Genomic DNA, 18,812 nt, shown 5'->3' with positions numbered 1-18,812 from the left:
CAGATTTGTTAGTCTTCCTGTCTGATACCCAAGAAGGTATCGATTAAAATACGCGAACCTATTAGTTTACCTGTAGTTTTGCATGAATTTGAAACTTGGTCTAAGACGTTGAGGGAAGTTTACAAATTGAAGGTGTTTCAGAACAGGGTGCTTATGAAAATATTTTGACCTAAGAGGAATGAAATGACGTGAGAATGGAGAAAAGTGTATAATGAAAAGAGCCACAAGGAAATGATCATAAAATTCTACTCTGCTCGAAATCAAAGCCCCAATAGACAGATTGTGTAGGCGTAATGTCGAATTGCTGGATGTTATTAAAGTAAGTGGTAAACATTGTTATCACAAAACTATAAAGGGATGGTTCAGAACCGAATTTATTTCTGATATGGAGTGATTTCTAAACAAGTTTAATAATTACTTAATACATAAATTTTACAATGTAAAGTGTTACACTAAACTACAAATTGAATTAATATTTAACATTATCGACGTCAACTTTAGTCTGCAGTTTCCATTCTAGACGTCTAGGTCTCACCCAGCTACGTGCCGTAGTGGAACATACCATATTTTCCTTTGTATTCCAATAGACATTTACATAAATTCGACTAACAATTATTTATTTTAATCCGTCTGATCACAATATTTAAAATTTCTTATAATTAAGATAATAAAATATTGACCCACACCTATTCGAAGACACTAGTACTTCTGGACATATCAGGACACTCACTCCTACATCTTTGGCCGATATGTACATCTAATAACATTTAAGAAAAACAACACCTTCGCCCAAAAATGGAAAAACAAACATAATGAAACATCACCAAAATACTACAGAAATCATAATTGAGTTTTCAGTTCTTAGATATATTTTACACCTGATGATGGTTTTATAAAAACCGAAACATGTTGTGTAAATGTTCCGAAATGTAAATCGATCAATCGATAGGAACATCAATGATATTTTATTATCTTAATTATAAGAAATTTTAAATATTGTGATCAGACTGATTAAAATAAATAATTGTTATAATATTCACAATATGACGCTATTACACTATCTTATAAATTCGACTGTTATACATTTTCCAAATTTTATGACAAATTTTCCATAACATTTTACATCATTGTTTAAGTTCGATATTGGCTGTATTTATGCTCTGATTTTCGTGTAGCGTCGATTGTCTCCGAGTGAATAACTAACATCTGCTATAAGAAATTGCGTTTCTGCTGTCTGCATTAAACGGTTTCTTTCATCACCCTTGTTCCACTTCCGTGTACGTCTGTTGGTGCTGCCGTTGAACTTCATTTGTGCCTACGGTCTCGTATTTCCTTTTACAGTACGTTGACGGACATAACCTGATTTACGAATTGAGCCTTTGTTATTATTCTATATCCTATGGGTTATTTGTCACAAAATGACATTACCTAATGCTCATAACGTAAACCTATGCATTACATTCTCCAATAACTTTCTTTTTAGCCCTTAAAAACTAGTGGCAACTATATGTACCACCTACTTTAACAATCAGTAAAGGTGAATTTTGTGTTTATGGATTTCGTATAGTTCTCAGTCTAAAAAGTGGCTATTTCCTTAAAAACATAAACCAGTTAATTTTTTTTTGTGGTGAAATATTCCTTTATTTGAGGTGCAAACTGAATTCTTCAGTATTATTTAGACTTGTTTCGGCTTCAAATGGTTAGCAGGTGCTTTTATGTTGAAATTAATATCATTTATTAGTAGTCTTATAATTCTCGGGACAGTCCAGTGGTAGTTTATCTGATATCTGTGGTGATACTAAAGGTTTATCAATAGCGAAGATGTTTAATAATTAATTCTAACTATTCTGTAAGACGGGCCAATCAGACACTCAATCAGTAAGTAAACCAGTCCGTCGCTTGTCTACTCAAGTATACGTTCAAAGACAAGAAACTCGATAATATATAGTAAGAAATTAGGTTATTTCTACAAAAAACAGCACATGAAAGACTGTATCACGGCGTGCTACAAAACCATAAGACGTTCTTGTCACCTGGGATATGCGTTCTATGAACACGTTTAGTACCCCTGGAAACAAACCGTGACTGGCGAACCTCATGCTGCAAGCTTCACACCTGGAAGGGGAGTCGGGGACAGAAAGACAGACGTGAAAAATTGGCTAAAATTTATGGCCGGTCCGGAAACGAGGTTCCCTCACTGGACTCAGTCCATTCTTTTTTTTAATGTCGAGTGGGAGATTTCGTGACGGTTTCCCTCGCGAGATACGGCCACATTAGAGAGATGTGATGAATCATAGCAACGTCCAGCATCCGACGACCAGACCTTGTGACCACCTCAGTCGTACAACCGACTACACATTCATTGTGTTGATGGGACATTTATGTTGGGTGAACTTAGACCTCGCTTGCAGTGTTTCTCAATCAGGAACAATCCCCGTTCTTAGTCGAAACTCAGTCACGGATGGGCAAGTGTGTGTAATAATTCTAAATGCAGCCTCAGTTCATTAGTGTACCTGTCTTGTGAGTTCTGAGGTCGATGACTGAGGTTAAGAAACAGATTTCGTTTCTTCCACTTTATCGAGAAGTTTAGTGGGCTAGAAACATTCTAGGCCAAAATCGGGATGCGCACTCGCTAGAGAGAAAAAGTCAGAGAAGGCTGGAGAAAACTTCGTAATCAAAGACTTCATAATTTATGCCCCTAATCGAGTACAAATATGCAGGTCATATCAAGGAGTATTAGATCGGTAGGACATGTAGAAAGCTTGGGAAAGATGAGAAATAGCTAGAGAAATCTGGTAAAAAGTCCTTCAACTATGAGACAATTTCAGATATGTGGTCGTAGAAGATAGGTTAATAATTCAATTGACCAGGTGTGACTGTGGAATAAATTCATATGGTTCAGATTAGGAGCTAGTGGGGGGAGATCGTGAATATAATACCAAAGTTAGAAATTCCACAAACATTCCGGGAATGTCTTGATTAGTTGAGCCACTATTAGTTTCTTAAAAGAGCTCTACTTTATGAAGTTTCCTCTTTTGTATTGTTCCTATCGGATACATTCTGGTTTTAGATCTATGTGGAATATTCCCTGGGTAAGGGAGAAGAAATCTGCAAGAAGTTTTTATTCCTGTGCTGTCGTCTGTAATCAGAAATTTTTAAGATGTACTGAACTATAAAGGTGACGTAAATTATCCATTTATCTATAAAAATGATAAGAACAATGAAGTGGATCGAATTGATGAAATCGGGTTTGACAAATTTATAATGAGATATAATAAGGTAACAGCATAACACTACAGAGAATACTTTGAACTCCTAACAACCGTGCCAACTTTTTCTTCAATTGAAAGATTGCAACAGCTACTTGTCAAGAGTTCGCATGTTACATAAGTAGTAGCAAGTTAGTGCACAAGCAACCATGACGATGACAACAAAATCTGTTGCTAGCTGCTTTAATACTACTGTTGCCATGGTGACCTCAACTCCTGTAACAGGGGTTGGCAGTTATTGTTACTTGGGAGACACATGTGGCTCTTTCGAATCGACCTTGATACCAGGAGACTCGGATTGAAAATATGTGTAGGCGTACTGATTAACAATAGTAAAGCAGTTATAAAAATTCACAATATCCAAATTTAAGTTGTGGGTAAGCTATATAAAAATATACACACCTTTAATTCCGATAGAAACACGTACATTAAGTTTAATCTCAAGTGGGCCCGAAGTACTTTCTGAGATGGATTTGTTTAAGATAAGGGCCAACAACGGGTTCTAATAAATACGATAATGAACCTTCTGCCTATTTAAAAAACAAGGCATTTTATTTGACTACCTGAGTGAATATCAGCTTCTCAAGAGGAATCTGATCTATGTAGTGCGATAGTCAGAAGATCGAAAACTTGGAAATTCGTCAAAATCTCGCTCTATTTATTTGTTCATAAATGATTTATTTTAGTATTTGTGTTGGGCAAGGCCGTGGTCTAGGCAACACGGAGTTTTCCTCCGGGGGCTTCCCCGGTTTCTCCGTGGCATCCCAACAATTACTCCATTCACACACAGAAGAAGGCAATGGCAAACCACTTCTCGATCATCTGCCAAGAACGTATATGAACAGGTCCCAGTCCGAGAAAAGGATGGAAAGATCCTGTTCATATGGACCTGTCGTCAGACAGAACACTAAATAAATAATAAAAATAAATAATATTAATTTATTTACTTAATAAAAAATTATGTATTCTTTTATTCGATTGGTACTGTTATTTATTTATGCACCTACTGGCATAACTCCGCCGTGTATTATTATATATAATAAATCGTAAGTTAACTGAGTATAATGCCGTTAACAATATCTGTAGGCAACATGGCGGAACCGATTAACTCTTACCGTAGCTTGCAATTTTCTCACCCCTGTCATATAGCATGCTTTGCAAATAAAACAGCAGGACCACCTGTTGGTTTATTCTCTTTTCTAATTACAGTACACTTATTACTCTTTTGTTTCAATTCTTTACTGACCGTAGAACTGATCATCGCGTAGACCTCCCACCAAGGTGACCCGGGTTTGAGGATCGGAGAAATAAGGTTTACAGACGTAAATAGATGGATACTTTCTTTCTTCGATGTTCTGTTTTATTTGGTCATAATAAAACCATTTACTGTTAATATAATAGATGTTAAGTAAGTCATTATTCAGTCGGATACGCCGTAAAATGCAAGTAACCGCTTTGACGGAAAGAATATTTCTTTTCTCTATGTTTCGGTCTAGTCCGACGTGTAAAATGGAGGAAAGAAGTAATGTAACTTTAAAATTAAGTGTTTATGCACGAAAATGAATTAGCGCTACATTCTGATTTACTTCATAATTATTCCATAATTTAATATTAAATTTTATGATTTTACATAAAATGACGTTGCATTAAAATGTGATTTATTTCGCAATTATACCATAATTATTTCAGAGGGATACCTACGCCAAAGTACGAATTGCATATTAATGGCGTTTAACATTAATTTTATATTTACACAAACTTAATATCCCTAAACACAAGTATGTCTTATGACTTATTTTTGTCCGTTTGAGACCGATATTTGTCAGACATTGAACAGCACGCACAAACACACACACACACGTTTGAATAATAAGATAAACTGGAATTTAAAATTATTTCTGTACGAATTAAAAACATATCTTCACTCTTTAATCTAGCCTGTATATCCACGTGGTTGGAAAACTTCTTACTAAAAGATGTATGAATTTTGAAACAGTCTGTACAATTGTTACCGCAACGACACTAACGGAATCTGGTAGCAATTTTCAGTAGTAGGTGAACTGACCATTCATGTCACCGCCCACCTGTGACGAGTCACGATGCGCTATTCTACGCTCATCAGTTATCGTGACGTAACCATAAAACACACGTTGGCATTGCACAATTCCGCAGACACACAAGAATTTTATGGACCATGTAATTAAAACATACGCGGCCCCGCAACTACCATCGTTCTAAACAAATGATTTATATTTTTTAGAAAGACAAATTTTAAAATCCGTGTAATTTATTTTCTTCTGGATATTTTTGTTCTCACACTATAAAAGAATAACACGAATTGAGAGTGTCTGAGGAAGAACAGAACTGTGGAGAATATGTGAGCCTGAGAGAGATAAAGTACCTGAATGATACAAGAAATTACATACCCAAAATCCTCCTAATTTGCACCGTTCGCCAAATGTTATCTGGGACATGTACCACACATCTAATATCGGAAATTCACATAAAATTGTATTTGAAAATATCAATAAAAATATACTTTTAGAAAGATAATATTAAAATGAATCTTAAAGATATAGTGTATAAGTTCGAGATAGGGTCCAGTGTCTAGTTATATACTGAATAGGCAAAAATCTAATGAATTTTACTAAAAACAGGAAAGTTCTCGATTAACTGAGCGACTATCAGCTTGCACTCTGGGGAGCGTTCAAGACAGGATCTGAACCTTTTAAGAACTGGGGCCGCAGTTATTATTTCTTTAATCTTAGGCTTCGGAGGGTTAAACGTAAACTAACTTCAATAAAATCTTCTCGAGCAGACAGCCGCGTCAACTGGTTACCGTAGTAAACCGACGTTTCGGGAACCAACTCTGTGTAACACAGGCGACTTCCGAGGTATCCAGTCACATCAAAACCCTGATGATGGGGACAGAGTTTGAGACCCGAAACGTCGGTTTACTACGGTAACCAGTTGACGCGGCTGATTGCCCGAGAAGATTTTGTTGATTGTACTCGCCGCGAAAGTCTCAAATCGTAAACTAACTTATTATTGCAATATACTGTTGAATGCATTTCTCAAACAAATTTATTGATTTGTTATTTTTAGTAATTAAGCACCTAAAATATAATACTAATTTAAACGAAAACTATTTATTATTTACAAGCCTGACCCTACAAGAATTTATAACAGTGAAAATGATAAGGACACGACCCCGTGAGGGTGTTTGGAGGAAGTTGTAGGAAAGCTCTGCTCATTCATTCTTAATCTTGGCACGAGGCTCAGAAAAGTTGTCAGATTTATCCAAAACATTTTCTTGTAAAACAGAGTATCTGTTTGGAAACAAACAGGAAACGTTAGTCGTTGGTTCACTAGGGGTTTGTTACCTCCAGACCAACATTCTTTTCAGATAAACCACATCAATACACCGGTACAGAATAAGGCTCTAACCGCTGAAGATTCTTTATATGCACTTGAGTGTTCAAAGAAAATTATAAAGTGACTCAGCACCAGTCTCTTTTGAACACTTGAATTCTCGAGCGCTACTCACAGAACTTCAGTGTCATTTAAATAAACGTAACCGAAGACATTAATAAGATTTTCTCTTAAAACTTCAGAAATTTTCATATTTATAATACGTTGAATAACTGTAGTGGCACTTGGAATACGTGGGTATGTAATAAACAGTATTAGCACTAATGACTGCCAATTCAGACAGCCGTGGACTTTAATCTCGCTGTGGCTATAGGAGGTTTATTGCGGATTCCTTAGTTGACTTCTGCTGTCTTATGATGACTAATCTACCATGTAACAACAAATCCTATCGCATGTGTTAACAGGATTTAGAAAAAAAAGCTATAAGTAGGAAAGACAGATGTTATAAGGGTGACAGCCCGAAAAAGGAAACGTAGAAAAATTAATGTAACTTATACCGAGGTCTTAATCTTATAACAATTTAGCTAGGGGACTTTCACATACCCTGGATATTTTGTTACACTTTTGATAAGATGTTCTTCAGAACAAAGTGTTGAGAAGAATACTTGGGTCTATGAGAAACGAAATAACAATTAATATGGAGGAAATTAGCGTACATAATGAGGATCTTCATAATTTATACTCCTCACCGAATATTGTTAGAGCGATCGTGTAATGGAGAATGTGACTGACAAGAAATGTAGTACGTGTGAAATGCATACACATTTTTGTCAAAATCCCGCAGCCTTTACGCCTTTAAAGGGTGAATTTAGAAACAAGTTCGCTTCGCTCATTGGATGAGGGTTCTTCAAGCCTTTTTAGACGCAACGTCAGTCACCCTTTATTTACTACTCGGGGACCGCAGGGTTATAAAAGAGGGCTAATTTTTTTTAAAAAAAACGTAGAAATTTATTAAGGAAGCTACTAAATTAGATCTCTTGTTACCGAGTCCACATAGGCCTATTACGCAATTATTTTCTTTAATAAAATTCAGTTAATAAGTATCTGACACTGTTTTTAATTGAGCAAATTTTCAATGCCACGTTCAATAATTGTTGCTGGGATTCCGAAATTTAATTTAATAATAATAATAGGAGCCACGGTGGTCTAGCGGTCAGAACACTAGCCTTGTAAGCCTGGGGTCCCGGGTTCAATTCCCGGTGGTGCTCAAATTTATAACTTGTGTTGGGCAAGGCCGTGGTCTAGGCATCACGGAGTTTTCCTCCGGGGGCTTCCCCGGTTTCTCCGTGGCATCCAAACAATTACTCCACTCACACACAGAAGAAGGCAATGGCAAACCACTTCTGATCATCTCTGCCAAGAATGTATATATGTATGAGCAGGTCCCTGACAACCTGAAGAGGTTGGAAGGATCCTGTTCATAATATATGGACCTGTCGTCAGACAGAACACTACAAATAAAAATAAATAATAATAGCCATTCAGAACACATCGGCGTGCCGCGGGTTGGATACTTTTTATTGTAGAGTCTATTTGCTGATCAATAACTTAATCAATAATGCTATTAAAACGTTCTGGTAGATTTTGCTTTGTTTTTGTCGTTATCCTAAAAAATATTAAAGTTTAAGGTCTGAGAGAATACGCGTCAATATAAATATAATAAAATTTTATATATTATTGTTTAGTTCCTGTGTGTGTCATATATATTCAGCCCATTGTAACCACCGGAAAGTGGAATAACCTTTGGGCTGGATTGACGGACAGGAAGAAAATTGAGCGAAAACTTTTGTTAGGGATTTTACCTTAAATCTAATTGACGGATGCAACAGCACAGTGCACCCCGGATATCCCCAACCACCGTCAACGAACCCGGTGCAGCGGTTCAGATGTGTAGGGTCACGTTAACCTGTAAAACTAATGAAGAAGCGACATCTATGTGCTCTGGTCAGTGGCTTACTCTTTGTTAATTGTTACACGCAAGTTAAACATAAATCAACTGCATCTGCTAAGTGGTTTACAGTTTCCACCCACACAATTTATCTTGCTGGAAACAATACAACCCATCAACATTCTGACATGTCCGACAAAGGAAATAAGATGTTCAGCGCAGACTTCAAGGTGCTTTCACACGTAGTTAAGTGTATTACAGATAAAAGTTTGATAAGGTCTTTCAGGATTTAAGAATATGACCACGTACTAAGGAACCCTGTGACAAAGGTATTTAGATTTGTTTTTGTCTCTAGTTTTATCGTTGCTTTCAGAAACAATGACTTCATTACCTGAACTTCGATATTTAAATTCTATGCTAACAAGCTTTACCTTCATAAGTAAAGAATTGCATGTACAATGCTGGCGTTCCGTTAGTAAACTGAGCACCAGCTCTGTTAAAGTCTCACGCTTTCGGGCTGACACGTAATCGAATCCCGAGTTCCGTTATCGTGAATCGTACGTAGTCCCTCGAGGCAAATGATTTGACATGTGATTTACTCCCAGTTTCATCTTCTGCATTTGTTTTGGTTGCGTCCTGATTCCCGTGACTGACATTATTATAATGGCAGGGCATAAACAGGACATTATTATTCTCATTATTATTGTTGTGGTTATTATTACCTTTCTAATAATTTGCGTTTGTAAGTCGAGGATTCGGGAAATTTTTAGTTCTCCTGTAGTATAAATCACATTCGACGAAATTAGAATTTAAGAACCATTAACAAAAAGTTAAATTATCTTTACAACTTAAATTATCAAATAATACATTATTTGAGAATAAATATTATTATAATTCTGAATATATTAAGTAGGCCTATTAAATCGCATTAGTTTTCACTTGATATTTATTTCTACCCTGGGAAAATTTTAGCTGATTGTCTTGAAATTTAATGTTACGTGTGACTTGTTTAGTGTGATGTGTGTGTGTAATAATAGTAATAGTAGTAGTAGCAGTAGTAGCACTACTATTACTTACTACTACCACTACTACTAGTAGTAAGTAGTAGTATATCTATTGTTACACACTGTGAATAAAATGGTGGTAGCCAGACAACCCACATAAACGCCTAACGTAATTAGCTTCGCAATAGACGATCTGCATATGCAATAAATGATCAAGACAATGGAGTATATATAACGGAAAATAATGATTTTGGAATATTTGTTCATTCTTTGTGTACATATTTCTGTCCTTGCCAAATTGTGTCTATTTCACTTCGTGGTAGCTGCGATAATCAAGCAGTGGCAATACAAGTTTGTACCCCATCCTACTTCCTTTCCTTCTGAACAGAAAAATAGAAAGAAATATTATCCTTGGACTCCATTTATCACATTCTTATCACTCTCTCCGCTGTTATGAAAAATGAGAAAGGTGGAAGTGTGTTTTACAAACAAATACAGCTTCATTTTCACTTCTGACAGGCGTCATATGCTCGATCACATCTTGTAAGTCTTCTACTTCCATTCTTGATCTTCTTGTTTATCAGACTCCCTGTTTCTAACGAGATTCTAGCGACAAACCAGCTACAGCCTCGTCTCTGTCAGGTAGCTAAGGAATGTGCCAAGGAGTGGTAGCGCGCTAACACGGACTCCCCGTTGTAAGATGATATCGCCATCATCTCGGCTTGAAACTGAGAAGAAACTCATTCCTAAGAGACGTTTATCAGCGAACTCCCCTGGACAGTGGCTATTTGGTAACCGGCTCCTTCATCTGTGTATGTCTCCCGCATAAACTGGTACTGCATCCATAATAATGCAGCCATCAGAGCAAGAGTGCGAAAGACCTGTGCTTAAGTAAAAAGTATGGAGGAGTGGACGTACAGATCCACGCATTCTTAACCTCGACATTAAATGGAGGTGAGTCGTGGCCTTCACGACCTTCAACCACGGGAAATATCCCTGTCCAAATGATGTGAAGAAAGGAGCTTAAAAATTACAGTAACAGAACATGAAAGTATAATAAAAGCGAAAAATCTACGAAACCAGCTGACATCTTAGGCACAACCTGCGGACCCCTGGTTGAAAAACACTAGACTATTTCCTACCACAATATTGACTTAGCTTCATACGGTTTACCACGACTGAATTTAATTAAAAACAATGCCATTAACCGAACATCACAACCATAAATATATTTGTGACGATTACTTGATTATTTAAAGACGCTATTTCAGTTTATAATTTTTTGAGAGATAAAAAATTATCATGAGCTGTGATCAGGTACAACTTTTTTGATGTGCTGTAACCTAAGATTTGAAGAGATAAGGTCGTGAAAACGACTTCAGCCAGGATAATAAGTAGCAAGGACGAGATTCGAAAAGCGTGCCTCTCGATTTCACGTCTAGAAGAACGTTGCCGCTGTAGTAACCTGCTCAGAACACGGTTTCAGACAGCAAACAACAGTTTGTTCTAAACCAGTGGTATTCAACCTTTTTTGTTTGCGTACCCCCAGATATAATTTCTCTTCAACTTTGTACCCCCAAAGTTGTTGGTGTATAATTCAAGTTATACATAGTATATAATCTACATCTAAAATAAATTATATAAATTACATTACTGATTATTCAGTGTTTATTATAAAATAATATTTTTTATTTAAATTTCACGTACGCCCTATAAACGATCGTAACAGGACAGAGTGGGACTTCGACAAAACTGACATTTTGACATTTATCAAGCACAAACCTATAACCTGTTAAGTGTAACACATCATACGTAGCTGGTAATGTTAAGGGAAAACGTATTCTAGTATATTTCACAACACAGATAAAGTATATTTTAACATTTTTATTAACGCTCTCCAAAATAACTCACAATAGGAAGTTTTAAATATAATGAATTTTGAGTTTTCCTTATGGTAATGTTATTTTATATTGGGAAATGCTGCAGAAATCTACCTCAAGTCACGACTGCAAGCTACACGCACACATAACAATTTGAAACCAACTGTCCGTTGTCTGGCCACAATCTCCCACAACGATACTTCGACTTATCGGTGGTTTAATTCCATCCCCTTCCCACTATCAGCTGAACTTCCGCTACCACGCACCATTACCTGTTCACCTGCATCCGATTCAGTCACCCGTACCACTTCCTCTCGTCTTCTGCCGTGTTCATGAATTTCCTTTCGACCTTCATTCAATTCCATTTAGTATATTCACATTTTTTTTGCGTCAAGTGATAGTTCATATCATCAGGTGATACGGCAACTCAACTGCGTAGGGTCCATCTGGTGCAGGTGTCTTCTCAGATATTTCTTGTCCTTCATGTTAAGTATGCTCCTTTTAAAACGCCAAAGCGCATTCTCAAGTTTCAGAGCAGAAGACGGCGTGCAGATACGGACAGCTCAGACTAACAGCAAGTGGATTGGGGGTTGGGCGTGGAGCTAACAACCTCCTATTCAGTATTATAAGCCCGCTATTCAAAAGCTAATAAATCGGGGGACTGGTCCAGTGGTTCTTGTTTCGTATTATCTGTAATAATTTTTTTTTTAATTACTGAACAAAAATTTACTTAGTTAATATGTTGTCAGTGTCTGCATGTGTGATAGTCTTAAAGACTCCTTTCATGTTAGCGTCGTTTAGGATTCTCTTAAAATCGGAAAATGCATTTTGGAGCAAACTCAGAACTTTTCAAAAGTATTAAGTTTCAAGGGTTGGAAAGATCATCATTCTATATGTCAGACCACTAATATATATATAAAAAATATAATAACGATCCTGACGATACCAAAACAAAATATCAGTTATTATGTGGAAGTACTGAAAAATAGATCCATGTTATTAGGGACAGGATCCCGTAAGACGATATTACTCATTATCTAATCATTGATAATTTTAACGCGACATCCGGTACATGATGTTTGTGCACAGTGTTAAAAGTTAAATGTCCCTTCTACGTGTACATAGGTCTGGAGAATAAATACGTGTAATACTTTCCCATTTGTGTTACAATACATCGATATTAAGTGGCTGCCATGTTGGATAAGTTTGTGACGTTCTTACACGCCTATCGTATGCGCAGGTCAGCGCCTATGCGGGGTACCTGTGTTATTACACGACTCAACAGAATGCATGTAACACAATCCTTCTTTGGAAGCCAACAGGTCGCTAAGCTACTCAAAAAACTTCTCGCCTATTACGGAATCTGATTTTTCATTACAGATGGCCACCACTGAGCCCCATCCTGAGAAAAAAATCAACACCCTTACACCCTATTTCTTTAAATATATTTTAATACTAAGCCTATACCCCCACCTACATTTAATTACGCCAAATTTCCGTTTTGTTTCAGGTTTTACAAAACAGAAACTTGTATAAATTTATCATCTCTTCCATGTCTTTCTACGTATCCCTAAGCTATTTGTTGTTTGTTTGTGAGTCGTAATAATATTATATTTGAATTTATACAGAACACGAGGAATCAAAAGTTCGTGAAATGAATGATAATCGGAGTTCTCAATATTTAACCTTTTCTTAATTTATCTGTGAATAAAACTACGAAGTTAAAATGTGTGTATTGCGCGGATCGCCGGGGTGCCATGACACAAACCCTGACAAGATGAGGAGGGCTGAACGCGGCTTGAACCCACCCACCCACATTGCTGGCTGATCAGAACTCACAGTAGTTTATGATCTTCAAGTCGTCTAGACGACGAATCCTGAAAACAGGTCCTACAACATCTTACCGACCGTATGAGAGACTTATACAAGCGGGATGCTAATGGAATAAGAACGATCTTGTTGGAATAGTGGAAACATGCTACGAAGAGTGCGGTCGAGCTACGTACAAAACTTAATTTCACATTCAGGTACCTGACACGTGTGTTGTAGAACAGTCGGAAACACAGAGATGTTAAGTTTCTACTAACACGAACCTGAAGATACGCCTACCTATTCCAGAAGTATCAGCCACTGTCAGACACTGGTTGTGTTAAAACGGCCGGTATGAACTTTGGAGAAGCATTAGAATTTATTAAGTTCACTTGTGAATTTGAGGGTAAATATTTATATTTCTTCAACAAAGCCGTTCAGTGAAATACTAATGATAAATATGTTTCATCTCGGAGTTCGCTTGACTACAAGTTTAGGAGTATGAGGAAGTGAAACACGACCTCTAAATAAAAAGAAGAGTACGGATCATGCGTGTTCCAGGACAAATTTCTGACAGTACATTCGGACCTAAATTAGATAACACGCCAGAGAAAATTACATGAATAAGAGCTTCTTAATTTGCACTCTTCACCAAATATTGTAAAGATGATCAAATCTTTAAGAAGATGGACAGGGTATGTAAAAAGTGCAGAAAATTGAGAATTCAAACAAAATTTAATCGAGAAAACTCGAGGGAAGATTATACTAAAATTCATCTTATGCAGAAAGATGATAAAATTATAGCCTTGCCTGAACTAGACTAGAACTGGAAATAATGACGTGTTTTATAAACTCAGAGATGCCTCTTCGGGTTTCATAAAAGAAGGAAATTTTTTAGCATCTGTCAACATTTCAAAAAGACTCTCTATCGATGAGTATGTTATTTAAATTTTAAAATACGACTCACTGAGTGGAGCAATGTCGGAAACTGTTTGCTTGTCATTTGTGTACACTGAAGTCTACCTAGTGACTCTAAGACAAATGCCATGTACTACCTTGAGAGACGCACCATAAATTCTGTACCATCAATTCCTTACTCATCATCTCAGTTCATTCAGCGCGAAATGGCTTCTGTAGTTCATAACACGCACTTAAGTAACCGAAGTAAAATGAACGGGTCGTATTAGTGATGCTGATCAACGAAAGTCTTAGTAAGGCTCTAAATAGTAAACGAGGCAGACTAACGCTGTGGTAGCAAGCCACCGCTAATACCAAAACCAGCATTTATGCACGATTCTGAACCAGTTCCGCACACCTCCCATCCTCGCATTCCATATCCCTAATAACTTGCTTTCTGTTTTCCATCCATCTCCTTCTCGGTCCAGCTGGACATATTCCAAGAGGTTTTTACACTAGAATTCTGTTTGCATTCCTCATCTCCCACTCGAAGCTTAATAGATTTTCACTCCCATAACAATTTCAGGTGATCTGTGGAACTGATGTATCTCGTATCTATTCGAACTCAGTGTCACATTGGTTCTAAGTAACCTCTACAGTAGAGTCATCTTCATTTGTAGGCGAATAAATAAATAAATAAATATTGACTAGATACTAAAATTGCTTTTGACATTGAGCAACAGATATGCTTTCTCGGTGTTAATTTAATTAACATTGCTAGTTCCTGTTTTAAAGTTTTCATTTTCAAGGTGACTATTACGAAGGTAAATTTTTTTTTTATCTTTATATATTCCATGACTTCAGATCTCAGTAACTCCTCTTAATACGTGTCGTGGCTGTTTTTCATGTGAGAAAATTCTTCACAGTGTACCGTTTTACTCAGGAATGTGCATATTCACTGAAGCAGGTAAGTTAAAATCTCTTGGATTTATAATTTCATGGGTTTGTTTTATTTCATGATTTGCCACTTTTCGTCAAGCTAATGGCGTAGATGTTTGAGGTTAAAAGGTGATAATGAAAGTAAATGGACAGAATTAGTTAACGGATGGTCGTGATCTAGCATTCCCATTTAAATGGTGACGGAGTTTTTAAAGAAGCCGCCCTCGGCCCTATTAAAGTTAAAGCTGCAAACTAAAGTCATTCTGCCACGAACAAAGCTGGCATCTTGGTTCGTAAAGAAACAAACTTTTTTTCCACACATTTTACAATCTATCATATATTTACGTTCGATAATTTTAGTGTAATGTTTATTCCTTTAAACAGGAATTAGCTTATTTGTCCTGTTTGAGTGACACCAATACCGATAACAGCAGTGAGTGGTCAGCTTCATGTTTCGACCGTTTACCTCTTCAGGAAGAGGATCCCGTATCCACTAAATATGTGATGAGAATGTGGCTCAGGATAGGGTCCAGTGACAACTGACTCTTGTGACACAGAACTGGAACCTTCAGTTCCATAACAGCCGAGGATTTACTTTATTAGGTAAGCGACTATTACCATCTTAAGGATTCCGCTCCATGCAGTTTTTAGAGATGTCACGAAACATGTAATAATCTGGAAGATTTAGTAAATTAAAAATGTCGTGCTTTTTGTAGTTCGCAGTACAACTTTCTATTGGTTTGTATATTATTAAGAGTCACACATGTTTCAGTTTAATACACTCAGACATATTCCGGGTAGAATTTCACAATTGCACATTGCCCTATGCATTTATAAGAGAGAGATAAACACACAATCCATACATCCACAAAACACTTATACACAGTAGAGACAAATTTCATATTTCTTTCTTTCCTTTATTTTCAGTTTATTCTTTCTTGCTTTCTTTCTTGCTTACATTATATATTTTGACTCCGCCTTAGATGTTCCTGTTAATAGAATGGACTTTGTTTTCATATTCACGGGACAATAAAATTCTTTCCGAAAAAATTAGGTTTCCGCATAATCCAGGTTACTCTGTGTACATGTGTCAGTGTTCTAGCGTGTTTCAATGAAAGCTGACATGTAATGCTAAACAATTATGGCTGTAAAAGGATGCAACACCACAGAGAACTACAGAAGTGTCAGTGATTAAATAAATATTATATCAGACGATCAATTTTTTGAGTGGCTGGTGATGGGGGATCCTCCGCTTAGCTTCCCTGGACTGCGCGCTGCCTGTGAACAAACATATCGAGTGGTGAGCTGTGCATGGAACGCAAGGCTTGGCGTGTTTGTTGGCACAAGCAATTCACACCTCAGCCTACACGTTCCTGCTACTACAGCTGTTTGTTCTTCCCGTTTCCTCGGGCTTTCTGCCTCAACTGCGTCTTGAGAACTTCCATTTTCCCTGAGCACGATGTCAACATATCGTGTTCAGTATCTGTATAGGTCAAATTCCGTGTTACAGAAGACAGCGTTTCTTATCAGGCTGTAATCGAATTCTGCTCCAGTGTTCAAATTAAGACATCGCCTTTTGCATAAAACATATTTTGTAGCGATATTTACTTATCAGAAGACAGAGTATGACGAGATAGAAGATAAGGCATTTACAAGAAAGTTTAGATAAGTAAGTTTTGAGGCTGGGATCGTGTAAGTGGTAAGTCTGAAAACAAATGTTGATATAAAATATTATGTTTCAAAGTCAAATACGCAATTAGATATCCAAAGTTTGAAAACGTTTATACACATACCTTTTCAAAATTGTAATTTATGTCACACAGACCGGTTAAGAGTTATTGTTGCAGCATAGTGTAAACTGTATATCATTGTATTCTATATCCTGGACACCACCGTTTAGAATTATACATTCTTATTGAAGCCACTCGTCAGTCCGAGGCTCACATGGGAAGGTATCATCAGAACTAGACTTAAGGTAATGGGCTATAGGGATGGCAGATGGTTTGACGGACTATTTATAGTGACGTTATCAACAAATTAACTTGAAAGGAATCCTTCTTGACAAACTGATATTGGCTTAGCTGCTCAAAAAATCCGAAATTTACGAGAACCGCTACCTCAAGAGACCACCACATTGCTCTCAGTCAGTTTAGTTCAGTCATATTCTCTTGCCATATTCTTTTAAGATTAATTTTAATCTGAATTTCTGTCTACGCCTAGGCCTACCAAGGATAATTTCTATTTAGGTTCTTTAATTCTGTTTAAGCCACTAACTCATTACTAACTGATTTAATTTTAATCTGAGAACAAATTTCCAACCACAGGGGTTGAACCAGACGAAAATTGAAATAACTCACATAAGATATGCTCCCATTACTGTGTTGTCATTTGTATATAGAATTATAGAACTGCTGATACCAACAGAGGCGATCCGATATTTGTGTATCAGTATGGCCACATTTAAAGAAATATTTATGACTTTAACACTTTTACACCTAAAAAACAGGATGTAGAAGAAGTATGTAGTTTAAAAAAACAGTAAACCACTTTCTTTTGGAAAATATCAAGTAACAAATTCTCAACTTGTTTTCTTGGCGACATCTCTTCTCGTATCAGCTATTTTTAATCAACTAACAAACAAATGTCTTGTCATTCGTCAGCTGTTTGCATCATATAAATGGGGGACACGACCAAGGAGAAACAATTAAATTATTTTGTGACTGTCTTGTTTTCGTCGGTGAAGGAATAAATCATCTTTGCACGTGGAGTGCACGAGCACAGATGTTATACGAGTATTACTGTCATTATTTCCTTATGCATGTGGTTTACCTAATTGGTGTAACTGCAGGATAGGATTGCCAACGCAGTAACATGCCTACCTGTCTATTGCTGAGTCTAGGCAGACGGAAACCTGCCTTAATCGGAAATTGTCTAAGACCTCGAGAAAGTATGGAGGTATGAAAATAATTATTTTAATTGGAGGTATACACGTTTTTAATTATTGGTCCCAAATCATCATCAACATCGTTAGTGCCTCATCTTTGCACCAACTCCAAGCCACTGAGGCTGCGTCCAGTATCAAACACATGTGCGCGTATCTGTGATTCCCACGCAGAAATCTCTGTGTGTGTGTGTGTGTGTGTGTGTGCGGGACCGTGTGTCGGGGGTTAGCCGAGCGGTACCAGGCTCCACTAAGCAAGCGTAGTTCCCTGGTTGTGGTCGTGACTGTCCCCCTATACACCTGTCCCTCGGCAACTCTGCCACTGACAACGAACACGTCTGTCCAGCCACTGTGCCTAATCGGCGACAGTCACTCAAGTAACGAGCTAAGTTCGACACTTGTCGGTTTAATTTGCATTTTAATTTTTCTGGTTACCACGTCCTGCAACCCCTGCGTAAATTCGTAAAAAAAGAATTGCAGCTAATCGAAAGTACAGCAATTACATTTCGATTAGTCGCGCACTAGAATAGCGCATAAACCGCCAAAGTTGACGAGAACAAATCTTTTTGTTTTGAACAGTAATACAGTTTATTGAAACATCATTTATGAACATTGTTTGTAAAATAAATTAATTTAGACAACAACTTCGCAATGGCTGAAGCCAGAACCGACAACCTGACTCATAACTTCTCCCACACCCAGACTCAGCCAGACCCCTTCACAGGTGCCACCACAGCCTCGTTTGCATTTTCT

At 37.1% G+C, this 18,812-nt stretch overlaps 1 long non-coding RNA gene across 6 annotated transcripts in view; it reads right to left on the bottom strand.

Moving 5' to 3' along the window:
• LOC110841323 (uncharacterized) overlaps positions 1-18,812 on the bottom strand; it is a 498,304-nt gene that overhangs the window by 108,747 nt on the left and 370,745 nt on the right. Inside the window, exon 4 of one of the 6 annotated variants that reach the window (XR_015536923.1) lies at positions 15,765-16,396. The exons of the other annotated variants lie outside the window; for them this stretch is intronic. This is a non-coding gene — a long non-coding RNA (uncharacterized LOC110841323). Of the gene's footprint in view, positions 1-15,764; positions 16,397-18,812 lie in introns of those variants that run through there. 6 annotated transcript variants of the gene reach the window in all.

Source organism: Zootermopsis nevadensis, unplaced genomic scaffold (genome assembly GCF_977971745.1).
Source record: "Zootermopsis nevadensis isolate Lab colony 2312 unplaced genomic scaffold, Znev_1.0 Znev_ptg000024l, whole genome shotgun sequence".
NCBI classification, from domain to species: domain Eukaryota; kingdom Metazoa; phylum Arthropoda; class Insecta; order Blattodea; family Termopsidae; genus Zootermopsis; species Zootermopsis nevadensis.
Note: the sequence above shows the minus strand (reverse complement) of the source record. Positions and strands in the feature narration are given on the sequence as shown.